We start from the raw sequence: 17,182 nt of genomic DNA on the forward strand, positions 1-17,182 counted from the left end.
TCTTATATATGCTGAAAACAGAAGCTGTTAGAACATAAAACAGACTTATGCATTGATACATGAGGGTATGCATCGATGCATACTGTAAGATAAATGAGTTTTTGGTGAATTTAAGTGAGCATGGATCGATGCATAATTCGTATGTATTGATACATATGATATTTTCACTAACATGCATCGATGCATAATTCGTATGCATTGATGCATAGTGCAGTTCAACTAATCATGTATCGATGCAAGGCACGTATGGATCGATCCATAGAGCATTTTGCCTGTCCATGTATCGATACATGGCTCGTATGCATCGATGCATACTGAACCAAAAGATTTTGTGATTTACAATATAATGTATGTATCGATGCATGGGATTATGTGTTGATGCATACTGACACAAAATGGATTTTATGAGTTTTTTTAAGAGATGTATCAATGTAGGTCTTTATGTACAGTCATGCAACAATAGAATGAGATAAAAACACAATAAAAACACAAAATGAATCATGTAAGGTAATGCACAACCAACATTTGGATGATGATCACACAATTTGCTATCATTCAAAATATATTCAAAGTAAAGAATTTTCTCACAAACTCCCCCTTTTTGATGATGGCAAATTTTTGGCAAGATGTGTGATACTCCCCCTGAGTTTGTGCATATCTGCATTTTCTCCCCCTTTGTCAACATCAAAAAGAGGAAGAAACAAGTTTATCAAGGCAACATGTGTAGCACCTCAAATTTGCACCTATCATTGTACATACATTTTCATATTAGGTCATAGCATATCATGATACATTGCATAACATTTGCATTGTACCTCAGTTGCCTCAAGTGCAAGCAAGCAGAAATTAAGTCAAATTGATCAGGAGGTCAGTCAACCAATCAAGCAAAGGTGTTTCTCAAGGAATCAAGGCCCTAGGGTTTGTCCATCAAGTTCACATGCCTTGGGGGTCTTCTTGAAGTGTTCAAGTCAAAGGTGGAAGGCTCAGAGGTCAGCAGTCAATGTATAGCCAGGCAGAAAACCCTAGATAATCAACAGTCAATCAAAGCAGTGGATGGTGGCCATTCTTGTGGAATTTGGGCACCATGGTCATCAATCAAGAGTTCATATGTCTTGTTACATCATTTGAAGTCAAAGTCTCAAGAAATTAGGGTTTGGAATTCATCAGAAGTGCACAGTCAAGGCCAAAACCCTAGAAAATCAAAGTTGGTCAACTGTGGTTGATTCTTTGGATTTGATGGATGGAATTGGTTTGAAGGAGCTTATTCATGTCCTAGTAGGTCTCATATGTCATGGGAATCAACATCATGGAAGAATATCAAGCCAATCAGAAAATTTCCCAAAATAGAAACTGGACCTGTAATTTCAACTGCCAAAAATGGAAACTTCTTGATCTTCAACTTGCATCATGATAAAAGCTTCAAATGAATTTTTGCCCAACATGAAAGTTGAAGGTCTTGTTCTCCCATTTTCAAAAAGTCCAAGAACTCTCAAATCCCATGTATGGTTGTCAAGATATGATCCAATCATTTTCATCAATTTGTGAACTTCAACTGAGCATATCTCTCAAACCATAAGGCCAAATTTGGTGGGGTTTTTTCCTACAAACCACATTTTTCATCCTCTTTCCAAAAATATAAACTTCATGACCTAAAACCTTGCCAATCAAAATGGCATTTTTGGACCTATTTCATTAAAAATCAAAGTTTGACCAAACTTTGACTTTTTGATTTATGGACTTTTTGAACAATTGGCCAATTTGGAAATGTTCCATACATTATTTGTGACATGTTCCAAGCATAAAACCATGATCATTTCACCATTACACTATCATTATGGACCAAATTGCAAAAACTTGAAAATTGGCAAATAAAGCAATTGCTTCATTTTGGACAAAACAAGTACAGCAATTCTTTGAGCAACCAAAAACAGCAGTTTGGCAGGTCATTTGCAGCATGCTCAGGCCCAATTCGACCAACTTCACACCTCCCTCCTCCACTTACATACCAATGAGCAAAAATGCAAAATGTGTCATTAAGCATAAACTAGCTTAGCACTTGGATTAGTGAGGGTAAACAGATGCATATAAACTTTTTTTTCTGTTCATTTTCAAAAACCCTAGAGCTGCAGCCACACGAAAATCCTCTCATTCCCTCATTGTGCATTTTTGCAAAAGGTGATATTCTGAGCAAACCATCACAAACCACAAGAAGCTCTTGTTTCCTTCACCACTTGAACAACATTTTGAGTCCATTTTCACCATCGTTTCCTTGCTGTAAAGCTGGCCTTGGTTCTGTTTTCCTCAAGCTACCTCCAAGGGTGAATCAAGTTTGGAAGAAAACCAAGGGTTGCTGAGCTAACAAACTTCAAGGATCTATCATTGTAGAGCACGAGGGAGGTCTGTTTGAGTTTGAATCGACCAAAGCAACACTGTATTCTCAGTTTCTTCAAATCAGGTAGGATTTTCGACCAACCCTTTTCTCAAAATGATGACCTGCTTATGATAGTCCACTTCATGCTGATTCCAATGAGCATTTGCTTGCTTGAAATGATCCACTGTGTTGAGAGAAATATGATTTTGAAGTTCTATGCTCAAACTCATTTGTGTGGATTTCTTTGCTATATGCTCGAATTGATGATGATTAATGCTACATTCTTGATGCCTGATGCTTGGTGATGCTGTTAGAGTGTTTAATTTTTAATTCTGGGCGTGTTGATTTTTTAAGATTGCTGATGATGAATGTTCAAATGCTGCTGTTTGAAACCCTACCAGGCCCAGAATCTTCCTTTGATTATGTGTGTTTTGATGTTGATTAATGCTGCATGATATTGGTTTCATGGCCACGTTATGGTATAATGTTGTTGTTCATGAGTTGTTGTTTTTAAAAAAAATGATGAACAAGTGATGTTGAAATGGTTTACTGTAATAAACATTAGAAACCCAGGTTTTTTCTTCTATTGTACGCGTCTTTGTTTTTTCTTTGCCATGCTGATTACTTTTAAAAGGGTTTATTTTATTAATTGTGCATGTGGCTATTAAAAAGAAATGGTGATTGGCTGTTATCCTTTGAATCCCAGCGTCCCATTAATGCTGGACGACAGCATCTCTGCCAGCGCAGGCTTTTGCTGCTTTTGGCATTATTTGGTTGCCTTCTATTTATTGCCCTGCGCTTGTCTGGGGAGACATGATGCTGATTGTGGCAGTGGGACAGGCGTGGTTGCAGTTGGTTTAGGGATCCCCAAAAATCCCATCATTTTCTGCGCGACAGCACTGTTGTTGCAGCCTTTTTGCTTTTATTCATTTTGCCATGAGCCATTAATTGACACTGTCTGGGAACAATGATTGGAGGCGCAATTTGCCATGCATTCATTTGGCCGTGGGACCCACCTGCTGACTAGTGCGCAGAGTGCATTTTCTTTTTTTTCTTCTTCTTCTTTTTACTTTTTTTAAATAATCATTTAATACATATTATTTGTTCATGTTTTGCTCAATTATTCACTTAACTTCAATAATTCATTTCTTCCTCAATCTTCACCCAAAAATTCTGATTCTTTTTCCACAATGTTCATGATTGAGTCTAGAATTTAATTGTGAATTTTAATTAATTTTCCATTGGTTGGTTTTTAATTGACAAATATTCTCCCAACATGTGTGCATGAATGATACCTTTGGCCATTCCAATTGGGAAATAATGATGTTGCATCCAATGAGCTTGAAATTTTTTGTGATGAAACTAGACATGTTGACCTTCATTTTGGTATAAAGTTTGTGGATTTCCCATTTGTGGTTTGCTGGATATGATTTTTTGAAGTTATGTGTCACATTTGGTGTTGTACCATGATCATGCATTTTCCCTAATTTTGTTCACATGCTTCCTCTTATCCAATTGACCCCAAATTTTGCATAAACCATCTATCACATGTCTAGTTTGTGTATGAATTTTCTTGGAATTAATCTTGCTGTTTTCCATTTGATTGAGAATTTTCTTCCATACTTGGTCATTTGTTGACTTTTTGTGCTATGCCTTGCCAAATCTTTTGTGAAATTCTCAAATCTTATTGTATGTCCATGAATTTTCATATGTGATAACTAGACATCTCAAGCTTTGCATTGGTGTTAATCTCATTCATTTCTCTTCTGTTTTCAAATTGATATGATTTTTTGAAGTTGACCCATGCTTGTTGACTTTCATTGTGCTTACTTGAAATTAGTTTGACTTCATGATTTTATTTGACTGCCTTCCTCTCATCCAAATGCCATGAAATTTTACATGTCTACCATGTTAGATGTTAGGATTGAGTGTGATTTATTTCATAATTTTTGGAATTGTTTGAGTTGACTTTTGATGCAAGTCATTCTGTTGATTTTTGTATGCTTTCCTTTGCCTTGTTTTGATTTCAAATATTCATGAAATGATAATGATGCATGATTTGAATGTGGGCCCAAGTGTGTTAGCTTCCCAAATGTTTGACTTTGACTTTGAGTTGACTTTTCCTTGCTGCCTTGACCTTTTCTTTCATGTTTGACCCTAGGCTAGTCCTAGTGGTCCTTTGGACTTATGTTGAGTTCATCTGTTTCAGGTTGAGCACAATGCTTCAAAGATCACTCAAACTTGTTTGAATTTGATTTGTTTATCCCATGCTAACCTTTGTTTTGCAGATGGTTTGACTCATAACTTGAGTCTTATGCTTTGCTCAGTTGATCCCCTGTGTTGACTGTTTGCCATTGCTTTTGATTTAAACTTTTGACTTGTTTACTAATAAGTTTGACTTTTTCAGGTACTTTAGTTGCTTAAGTTCTCTGAACTTGCTTGCTTTGCTATTTTAGCATTTGCTTTTGAGGTATCAACCTTTCTTTCTTCATGTAGTCTGGAGACCCGGTCTGTTATTTGACCGGGCAAACTGTCTGAAGTCCTCCTTAAGAGGCAATGCCTGTGTATGTTTACTTTGTCCCTGTACAGAGTCAAAGACCTCCTAAGTGAAGAGGCAATTGGTGGAAGGTAGGGATATGCAATCTATCCCCCACTATTCAGTGTGTCTTCTGTCTTGCTCACACCACTGTGTTGATGCACTTCAGATAAAAACCCAAGATCTTGTGCAATTGCACAGTTGAGTCAGTTTAAATGTGTAGAAGGGTTCCCACTTTCTGAACCCATACATTCTTGTCAAATGCTCTCCCAGGCCAGGGATAGAAGCAATGAGGCACACCCCTCATCTCCTTTCATCTGCTTCACCTTAGCCTTTCAATGGCAAGGTTAAGAGCAACACTTACCCCATTCCAGTTGGCCCTAGTGCCTAACCTTTGATGTTTGAGCCCCCTTGTTGGTGTGTTTATTTTATGCTGTATGTGTTTGTGATTGCCTGTTTGCTTTGCCTCTTTAGGTTTAGCTTAGACTTGCCCTTGTGCAAGGTAGGTTGTGCTTGACTTGCTTCCTGTGCAAGTCAAGTCTGTGTGGCTTAACCCTTGTGTGAGCCATGCTTAGAGCTTGTTTGGCCGAACTACGGCAACTCTGATTCTCATGTTCAGATGAGATACGTAGGCACGAGACGCGATGTCTTGCCGAGTTTGACTGACGACTAACAGCTAATCCTTGCTTGCTTTCGCCCTCGTTGCGATCCTTTCTCTCGCCCTCGTTGCGATCGAGACTTTTCTTTTCTCTCGCCCTCGTTGCGATTGAGACTTTCCCTTTCTCTTGCCCTAGTTGCAATCGAGACCTTTTTCCCTGCCGGCCGAACTACGGCAACTCTGATTCTCACGTTCAGGTGAGATACGTAGGCACGAGACGCGATGTCTTGCCGAGTTTGACTAACCACTAACACTGATCTCTTTTCTCTCACCCCTGTTGTGATTGAGATATCCCCTTTCTCTTGCCCTTGTTGCAATCGAGACTTTGCTTTTTCCTGTGTCTGTTCAGGATAGGTTGGCCCTTGTGCCATTTAGCTAGAAACCTTAACTTAGGGTTGACTTTTGCATGACAACATCTAGGCTCGAGTCGTAGTCTCCCTAGTGTTGTGTCTCCCTCTGTTATCTGGTTAGGCTAGATCCTTGTCCCTGCGTAGGGGAACTACATCGCCCTGATCTTCACACCAGATGAAGTATGTAGGCAGGAGATTGAGCTGATCTCTCCGGGCGCCTTTCCTTTCTTTTGTGTGAGTTGTCTGACCTTTGCTAGGCTCGAGTCCCCGTACTCCTTAGCATTTGCTGTCTGTTTGTTTGTGTTTGACAGTTGTAGGCTGAGTCCCAGACTCCCTATCTGTCTGTTGTGTGCGTTTAGGTTCGGATGTCAATGTAAGTCCAGTGATTGGCATTTGGGCTCCATGTTTGCCTGTGTTTTGTTTGCGTGCGTGTCAGCCGAGCTACGAATGCTCTGATTCTTCTCTCGTCCGAGAAGATACGTATGCATAGGATGCGATATCCTAGCGAGCATGTGTCCTTTCCCCAGTCCGAACTACTTCGACTCTGATGTCTATGCTTGATAGACTAAGTAGGCCCAGGATGCGATATCCTGCCGAGTCAGTTTCAGTCAGTCTCTTTCGTTTCTTTCAGCCAGTGTGTGTGTGTTTGAGCAGTGTTTAGCAACCAATTTTCCTTCCTTTTGTGCGTGGATCCCGTAGAGTACTACGGATGCGTAGGGTGCCTAACACCTTCCCTTCGCATAACCGACTCCCGAACCCATCCTCTTTGGTCGCGAGACCATGTCTTTTCCTAGGTTTACTTCGAGCGTTTCCTTTCCCTCTTTTGGGATAAATAACGCACGGTGGCGGCTCTGTTGTTTCTTTCTTTTCCCGCCGGTTTTTCGCGCGATGCGACAGCTGGCGACTCTGCTGGGGAGAGCAAAGAAGTTGACCTACGCTGGTCCATCTTCCCTAAGCGAGTCTCTCCTAGCGCTCTCTAGGTTAGGGTTTTGGTTGCTTTTTGCTGTGTTTATTTATTGCATTCATTATTTACTGTTTGCATGCATTGTCTATTGTTTGCATTTATGTTTGTAATTGTGTTTGCATTCATTCATATTCATCTGCTGGTTGCCTGTTTGTTGGGATGGGATATTTTGTGAGAAATAAGCCCACTACCCAGGCTTGAGTGCACACATAGGTGTTAGAGTGGATAGTCATGAGGCTTGCGTGGCATGTTGCTACGTTGAGTCGTTCATGAGACCCACATTCCAGACGAGGTTTCTTTTGGATATATTCTGTCCTATGGGTGTTCCATAACGACAGATATTCCTTTAGAAATCGTCGACTCTGGTGACCATTTCTCGAGAACTCAGTCGAGGCCTCTCCTCCGAGACGTGATTATGTTAGCTCTGGTGGGCGCATTCTCGCTGCTCAATCCGAGGACCCCGAGACTGGGAACTTGCTCTAGGATATCCTGTTGAGGGGAGTCAGCAGAGGTCTTTTATCCCGTAATAATGCCAAACCTTCAGTGGTAAACGTATTATTCTCGGCTGAAGGGCCGAAACTGACAAACTTCTGTTCTTAGAACCTACAAGTGAGGGGCGGGCTAAATTCAGGAAACCTTAACCTCCAACCAACCCGGTTTTCTGGAGCAGAGTTTTGGTCTTATATTATATTCCTCACATGGGTTCAGATGGCAGTTCCTCAGATGACCTTGGGTTTCAGATGAAGTTGTGACGCCAGAATTCAAGCCGAAGCTTTGACCCTGTGCCTTGAGACGCACAACCTGACCCGTCATATCGCATCATTTGCATCATAGCATGTTTATTTTCCAAAAAATAGTAATGCATGAAAATGAAAAAAAGTTAACTCGCATACACATATCCTTTTCAGGATCATTCATGATAAAATAGCATCCGCATCATACACGTATCATGCACATATCATCCTTGCATTGCAGACATGTTTGGGGACAAGACTTCTCACTCCGGTTCCTTTGTTGAGACAGGATAACTGATCGAAGACCACACCGGTGTTCAACCAGGCTCAATCAACAAAGAAGTATGGATCAGGTTCAGACAGAGCTGGCCGAGATGAGGGCAAACATGGCCCAGTTCATGACAATGATGCAAGGGGTCGTTCAGGGGCAAGAGGAGCTGCGTGCCTTAGCCCAGAGACAGGAAGTTGTGATTCCAACATCCAACCGTGCTTCGCCTGTTGCTGCACCCGCTCATGAGACTATCCATGTTGCCGCTCCCACTAACGACTATGCCGTCGGGGATGAACTTGAGGGTATAAGAATCAATGGACAGCCTCTTGCTGCAGAGGCCAATGTCAGAGCTACCCGGGCTCCGATTCGTCATCCAGCTCCGTTTGTTAACCAACAAGAGGACACGTTTACTCTCCTCAGTGAGGACTATGATGTTGTGAAAACCGAAGAGAGGGACAGAAAAGTGGATGCTCTCGCTGAGAAAGTCCGAGTCATGGAATGTCAGAACTCCCTTGGGTTTGATGTGACTGACATGGGTCTGGTAGAAGGGTTGAAGATCCCCTACAAGTTCAAGGCACCCTCATTCGACAAGTACAACGGTACCTCCTGTCCTCGCACCCATGTGCAAGCTTACTTCAGGAAGATCTCTGCCTACACTGATGATGAAAAGATGTGGATGTACTTTTTCCAAGATAGCCTATCTGGGGCATCTTTGGATTGGTACATGGATCTGAAGCGAGAATCAGTCAGAAGCTGGAAAGATCTGGGTGAGGCCTTCCTAAGGCAATACAAGCATAATATGGACATGGCGCCGAGCCGAACTCAGTTACAGAGCTTGTATCAGAAAGACAAGGAGAGTTTCAAAGAGTATGCTCATAGATGGCGTGAGCTAGCTGCCAGGGTGCAACCTCCGATGCTGGAGAGAGAACTGACTGACATGTTCATTGGAACCCTGCAAGGTGTGTTCATGGATCGTTTAGGAAGTTGCCCGTTCAGTAGCTTTTCAGATGTTGTCGTCTGTGGAGAACGAACTGAGAGCCTTATCAAAGCAGGAAGGATACAAGATCCTGGCTCTTCAAACTCTTCCAATTCTAAAAAGCTATACTCTGGGGCACCCAAAAGGGGAGAAAATGAAACAAATGCTGTGCACCGTCGAAGGAGTGCAAATAGAGGACCATATCGTCAGGTCGCTGCTGTGACTATTCCAGCAACTCAACCTCAACAGCAACAGAGAAGACCAACTCAGCAGTATCAGACTCCACAACGTCATCCTCAGCAGCAGGCTTATCAGCCTCCCATTGACAATCAAGCTGGTACAAGTAATGAGAGGAAGAAGATCATTTTCGATCCAATCCCCATGTCCTACGCCGAACTGTATCCCACTCTGATAGAGCGGAACTTGATCACTCCTAGAGACCCGCCGCCCATACCCGTCAACCCTCGGTGGTGGTATAGGCCGGAACAGCATTGTGTGTATCACTCGGGTGCTCCTGGTCATGATGTGGACAGTTGTTTCCAACTGAAGATGAAGGTTCAAGACCTTGTGAGGTCGGGTATTCTGATCTTGGAGGACTTAGGTCCCAATGCTAATCAAGTTTGAAGATAACAAGTCCTGGGCTGGCGCCGACTTTTCTTCAGAGGGGTTGTTCGGAAAGCAGAAGCTGCTAATGCAAGAAATATTGACAGTTGTCGTCCCCGATGGGATCTATCACAATTGGGTCACTATGGGCGTTCCTACAGTCGTTCATAAGTTTTTGTAATAATCACTTTGCTTAAAAACCCTTCTCCCATGCCAAAAGGAGAAGTGATGACATTGTTGGCAACATTTTGTGCAATGATATTTTCATTCAAATAAATTCATGTTAAAACATTTGTTTTTCCATTTATTTTCCCTTTTCACTTTTGCATGAAATTGGTGATCACAAAAAAACCTAAAAAACAAGAATAAAAGCAATCTTTTCATCTGCATAACGATTGTCTTGTTTGATTTTTCAAAAAGCTTTTCATCTCTAAATCATTATGCAGGTTATTTCTCAAACCCATTGAACATAATGATCGGACGTCATCTCCCAATTTTGAAATCCCTGTATTCGAAGCGGACGAAGATGATGTTGAAGGGATTCCCGACGAGATTTCCCGACTTCTTGAGCAAGAGAAGAAGATCACTCAGCTGTATCTCGAGAATCAGCAGAACAGCCAACTGGGGCATCAAAAAAAATCAACAAAAAAAAAAAAAGTAAAAAAAAAAGAGAAAAGAGAGGGTGCAAAATAAAAAATCAAAATCAAAAGAAATCAAAAGCAAATCAAAAGAAAAAAAAAAAAAAAAAAAAAAAAAAAAAGAGAAATAGCACCCTCAAAGTCCCAAGTTGGTTGATGCTGAATTCGATCGAAAAGAAGAGATCAACTGCCATGTGTTATGGTCAGTCATATCAGCAGAGAGTGAAAAAGCATTCAACAAGAAGATCAAGCCTCGTGTGTTCCGAGGAACCTTGTGTTCAAGAAAGTCTTGTCTTTCGTGCCCAATTCCAGGGGCAAGTGAACTCCAAGCTAAGAACGTCCATACGTTTTCAAAAGAGCCTCTTCAGGCAGTGTTCAACACTTACAACAATGGATAAAGAAGTTCATTCGTCCTGTGAATTCTTAATGCAGTCAAGAAATACTTCGCCTAAACAAAAGCAGAATAGCTCGCTAAGTCGAACACCCCAAAGGGCGACTTAGGCAAAAAGGAGCGTCTCGGTGGATTGAAAACCCGAAAGGGCGATCCAGGCAAAAGTTAGAGACATTGAAAAAAAAAAGAATTTGCATCCCGCTAGATTGAACACCTCACACTGGGGCAATCTAGGCAAAAATTAGGGATTTGGCAAGTAACTGCATCTTGACAAGACTGTGCTGTACATCTGTCATCCGTCAGGGATTCTCGATCCGTCGTCGACTGAAGCTCTGAATACATCGAAAATTCAGAATGGTAGAGGAAAGGTCATTATGTTCAATGTAGTCCTCTCCAATATATATCACCGATTTCAAACTTGTACAGATCTATGGAGTCTCGCCCTTTGCAGACTACCATTCCATCACATCTATTTGAGCTTTTATCCAATTATTTGCACTCTTATTTGTTTTCAACTCAACAAATGTTTTGCATGTTTTAATTGATAAAGTATCATTGTTTTCAAAATAAACAAATTTTTCAAAATTTTTGTTCTTAAACAAAGTGAACATTCATGATGATGGAAGAATACTTAGGAGACCCACAGTGCTCTCCCGAGGGTGGTATGATTACCAGCAGGTAAGACAATTGTTCGTATCTCGAGCATGACTGTATCTTTGTCCTGCAGAACCTCGTATGGTCTCTCCTCAGTGAATCTGCCCGATGCAGTGTTGTTTGAAGTTGTTTATCTTCATGTTCCCGGCAGTACAGTTTCTTCCTCCAAATCCCTGTTAGCTCTATTGTGGGGCATTCCCAGTAGAATGCTGTTTAAGCCTTATCGTGGGGCATCCCCAGCAAGTTTGCTGTTTCGGACATTATTGTGGGGCAGCTCCCCTAGCAGAGTGTTTGCTGAAGACTTCAACTTTTGCCTCTCCAGCAGGCCAGTCTTCCTTTCCACCAGCATGGGTGCTTTTCTTCGAAGATTCAGTATTTGGAGGATCGACATCCCCGTAATCCGGCATTCCCTCAGATAGATCCCTCAGCGGAGTTGTTTGCACGAGGAGCTTTGTCATTGCCTTTGTATTTCTCATCAGAAATTTGGTTGCTTCTTGGTACCTCTGATTTTCATCACGAGTTGTTGTGGCGCATCCGCCTATATGTTGAACTTTGTTTTCCGGTTGTGACTGACGATCCCTCCGGAAGCCTACGGCGGCCTTCCTCCCCTGCAGGATGAGTGTTCCCCGATATCCCAGTCCCCAGTGGATTTTCTTTGCTCTGGTGGCTGTGGTTTTCTCTCCGGACGGTTGATTCTCGGACCTGCGTGTTGAGCATGTCTGTTTGACAACATTCATCATACATTCATCATGCATAATGCATACATGCATAATCATAGCATTCAGACACTCATGTTGCAGATGTTGCCGTGTATCTGTTGATTGTTGCCTCCTGCTATTTGTTGATACAGAATCTCTCTAGTAGATTTTCCTCAAACAGATATGGGTGTGTCTGATCTCTCCATGTAGAGTCTACCCTTAAGCAGAAAGTGTCTATCCTTTCTTTTCATTTCCCCACTGAGATACATCCTCGTGGATGACGGTTGCTTCCGTTCCCTCCCTATACGGGATGGGTTGTCCCTATTGAGTTCTTTCCTCATTAGGATGAGTCTTGTTTCAGTCTGCCTTTTTGGATCGATCCTAAATTGGCTTCCTGTTGGCTGTCGCCTGTACTTTCCTGGGGCATAAATGAATAGTTGCTCACTAACCGACACTCATTCATCTTATCCTCAGCGGAATTTGTTGGCTTCTACCTACGAACCGGTAGCTGTAAGTCCTTTCTTTATGGTTTTCTACCCACTACCCGGTAGTTGTAAATCCTTTTTCTCACTCTGTCTCTCAGCAAACCGTTTGTTGGCCTCTACCTACAAACCGGTAGTTGTAAGTCCTATCTTTGTGGTTTTCTACCCACTAGCTGGTAGTTGTAAAATCCCACAGTCCGCCCCTTGTTGGAGTTAACCCTGTGTGCTCATCCCGATGATGACTGGTTACTTTTCCGTGGTTTTCTGCCAATTAACCGGTAGATGTAATCCCCTCTTTGCAGTTATCAGTATCCGGTTTGCGGTATTGATATTCTTTCCCCTTTGGATACTTGCCTTGATCAAGCAGTATTGTCCCCATTGGGCCTTCCCCTTCCGTTTGGATACTTGCTCCGAGTTAGCAACTTTGTCCTCTTTGGATTGGTCATCTTTTGCATACCTAGTCTGGTACCCAGATGCCTTTCTTTTCGGTCGTTTATCCATCTAACAACCTACAACCCGGTTATGGATAATCTTCCATGCGAGGTTATTATCTACGGTTTGACGGCTATAGATAATACATCTCATGCACTCTTTGGTCAATCCTTCGATTGTTATCACCAGTAGAGTAAGATTCGTATTCCCTGCAGAAACGGATGTTCATCCTCTAACAAGTTTGCCTTTGCTCTCTTCAGGATGTTTTCGGTCGTTTATCCATCTAACAACCTACAACCCGGTTATGGATAATCTTCCATGCGAGTTTATTATCTACGTTTTGACGGCAATAGATAATACGTCTCATGCGCTCTTGGGTCGAAGTCGTACTCCCCAGCCGAGTAAGATTCGTTTTCCTTGTGGAATCAAATGTCCATCCTCTAACAAGACTGCTTTTCTAAGCCCTCTTCAGGATGTTGAGTGTTTTGGAACACAAACCAATTCACGCTTTGGTCGGTCACCCGTTTCATACCTACAACCCGGTATCCATGGTGTTCCTTCCTGTTTGCTCGCTGTCGTGACCTTGATCCCCGAGTGGAGCGGGTTTCACGAAATATTTCTCCAGCAGAGTTCATCCCACCAGTGGATTGGACTAGTTTTCATAGCAGACGGATACCTACATCCCCAGCTGAGTTGTTTCTGCTTGTATGGTATGGGTCGTCCCCGGCAGAGTAACAGATATTCCCCGAAGCAGAGTTCATCATATCTGAGGATTGTATGAGCCTTATCCCCAGAGAGTTGCCTGGTGTATCTTCCCCAGCGGAACAGTTATTTCCTCAGCGGAGTTCTCATTTCCCCCAGCGAAATTATCTTGAAGATTCCTCAGCACAGTCGTCCTGTGTTTTCTCCCCGCAGAGTTCTCATCATATTGCATGGCATGTAGTAATCATTGCATCTTCAAAATTGCGTAGCATTTCCATTCCAGATGGAGCATTACGCCATAGAAAAATTCAAACATATGCATTCATGTGTTTAAAACCGCATCAGACCACATCCCCGGCAGAGGCGGATCATTTTTGTTCGACATCAGCACCAAGTCTGCTACAGTTGCTTCAACAGCATTCAGAATTTGCTTATCCCCACAGAGGTTTATTTCCTCACCCGGTGGTGACAGAGGTTTATTTCCTTACCTGATGGTGACAGAAAGTTTGTTTCTCCCCAGCAAGACCCCTAGCAAGTGATCAGTCTTGCCTTGACATATCCAAGATATTGTTCTTTGTGATACCAGTAAGTGTCGTATCAACACCTGCGTGTGCCTTCTTTGTTTTGGTGTCGGTAAACGCCATTGCTTCGGTGTCGGTAAACATCGAGTCTCACCCAGTCATCGGTAAATGTCTGGTCATTTTTTTTGGTGTCGGTAAACGCCATTGTTTAGGTGTCGGTAAACATCGAGTCTTTCTTTCAGTCATCGGTAAATGTCTGATAAATCCCCATCAGAAATCCCCAGTAGAGTCGTCTGTAAATGTCCTACCCGGTTTTCAGTTGCAAATATGTGTTTGTCTCACCAATAATTTTCTCATCCCAGTCATCGGTAAATGTCTGGTCATTCTTTTTGATGTCGGTAAACATCATCTTTCGATGTCGGTAAACATCGTGTCTCACCCCAGTCATCGGTAAATGTCTGGTCATTCTTTGTTCCCTTGTCAATAAAATCAGAACCCCCCAGAAGTCGTCGGTAAACGTCTTGTCTGGTATCGCCACAAAGATTTTGTTCCTCCCCAAGCGGAGATGACATCGGTAAATGGCCTTGATATCGGTAAATATCAAGTCTGCTTTGAAGCCACCATCGGTAAATGGTCTCGCTTCCTTTCAACATCATCTGTTTCCCAGCAGCCATCGGTAAATGGTCGTGCTGAAGTTGATATCGGTAAATATCAAGGTCCCAGTTTTAACCATCGGTAAATGGTTTGGTTTTTTCAGAAGTCTGTTTCCCAGCAGCCATCGGTAAATGGTCGTGCTGAAGTTGATATCGGTAAATATCAAGGTCCCAGTTTTAACCATCGGTAAATGGTTTGGTTTTTCAGAAGTTTGTTTCCCCAGCCGTCATCGGTAAATGGTCGTGCTGAAGTTGATATCGGTAAATATCAAGGTTCCAGTTCTTCAAACCATCGGTAAATGGTTTTGCTTTTCTGAAGTTGTCATGCAGTTGTCATCGGTAAATGACGTGGTTTTCTTTGTATTATATCCGGTCAGTGCAAATTTCTACGGTTCTTTTGTATTCAATCCCTGTTTACCCTGAAAGTCTGACAGCCACTGCTATCATCCGTTCGGGTTCCCAGCTGATTGAATAGGGGCAGCTGTAGCACCTCAAATTTGCACCTATCATTGTACATACATTTTCATATTAGGTCATAGCATATCATGATACATTGCATAACATTTGCATTGTACCTCAGTTGCCTCAAGTGCAAGCAAGCAGAAATTAAGTCAAATTGATCAGGAGGTCAGTCAACCAATCAAGCAAAGGTGTTTCTCAAGGAATCAAGGCCCTAGGGTTTGTCCATCAAGTTCACATGCCTTGGGGGTCTTCTTGAAGTGTTCAAGTCAAAGGTGGAAGGCTCAGAGGTCAGCAGTCAATGTATAGCCAGGCAGAAAACCCTAGATAATCAACAGTCAATCAAAGCAGTGGATGGTGGCCATTCTTGTGGAATTTGGGCACCATGGTCATCAATCAAGAGTTCATATGTCTTGTTACATCATTTGAAGTCAAAGTCTCAAGAAATTAGGGTTTGGAATTCATCAGAAGTGCACAGTCAAGGCCAAAACCCTAGAAAATCAAAGTTGGTCAACTGTGGTTGATTCTTTGGATTTGATGGATGGAATTGGTTTGAAGGAGCTTATTCATGTCCTAGTAGGTCTCATATGTCATGGGAATCAACATCATGGAAGAATATCAAGCCAATCAGAAAATTTCCCAAAATAGAAACTGGACCTGTAATTTCAACTGCCAAAAATGGAAACTTCTTGATCTTCAACTTGCATCATGATAAAAGCTTCAAATGAATTTTTGCCCAACATGAAAGTTGAAGGTCTTGTTCTCCCATTTTCAAAAAGTCCAAGAACTCTCAAATCCCATGTATGGTTGTCAAGATATGATCCAATCATTTTCATCAATTTGTGAACTTCAACTGAGCATATCTCTCAAACCATAAGGCCAAATTTGGTGGGGTTTTTTCCTACAAACCACATTTTTCATCCTCTTTCCAAAAATATAAACTTCATGACCTAAAACCTTGCCAATCAAAATGGCATTTTTGGACCTATTTCATTAAAAATCAAAGTTTGACCAAACTTTGACTTTTTGATTTATGGACTTTTTGAACAATTGGCCAATTTGGAAATGTTCCATACATTATTTGTGACATGTTCCAAGCATAAAACCATGATCATTTCACCATTACACTATCATTATGGACCAAATTGCAAAAACTTGAAAATTGGCAAATAAAGCAATTGCTTCATTTTGGACAAAACAAGTACAGCAATTCTTTGAGCAACCAAAAACAGCAGTTTGGCAGGTCATTTGCAGCATGCTCAGGCCCAATTCGACCAACTTCACACCTCCCTCCTCCACTTACATACCAATGAGCAAAAATGCAAAATGTGTCATTAAGCATAAACTAGCTTAGCACTTGGATTAGTGAGGGTAAACAGATGCATATAAACTTTTTTTTCTGTTCATTTTCAAAAACCCTAGAGCTGCAGCCACACGAAAATCCTCTCATTCCCTCATTGTGCATTTTTGCAAAAGGTGATATTCTGAGCAAACCATCACAAACCACAAGAAGCTCTTGTTTCCTTCACCACTTGAACAACATTTTGAGTCCATTTTCACCATCGTTTCCTTGCTGTAAAGCTGGCCTTGGTTCTGTTTTCCTCAAGCTACCTCCAAGGGTGAATCAAGTTTGGAAGAAAACCAAGGGTTGCTGAGCTAACAAACTTCAAGGATCTATCATTGTAGAGCACGAGGGAGGTCTGTTTGAGTTTGAATCGACCAAAGCAACACTGTATTCTCAGTTTCTTCAAATCAGGTAGGATTTTCGACCAACCCTTTTCTCAAAATGATGACCTGCTTATGATAGTCCACTTCATGCTGATTCCAATGAGCATTTGCTTGCTTGAAATGATCCACTGTGTTGAGAGAAATATGATTTTGAAGTTCTATGCTCAAACTCATTTGTGTGGATTTCTTTGCTATATGCTCGAATTGATGATGATTAATGCTACATTCTTGATGCCTGATGCTTGGTGATGCTGTTAGAGTGTTTAATTTTTAATTCTGGGCGTGTTGATTTTTTAAGATTGCTGATGATGAATGTTCAAATGCTGCTGTTTGAAACCCTACCAGGCCCAGAATCTTCCTT

This window comes from Lathyrus oleraceus, chromosome 6 (genome assembly GCF_024323335.1).
Source record: "Lathyrus oleraceus cultivar Zhongwan6 chromosome 6, CAAS_Psat_ZW6_1.0, whole genome shotgun sequence".
Lineage (NCBI taxonomy): Eukaryota > Viridiplantae > Streptophyta > Magnoliopsida > Fabales > Fabaceae > Lathyrus > Lathyrus oleraceus.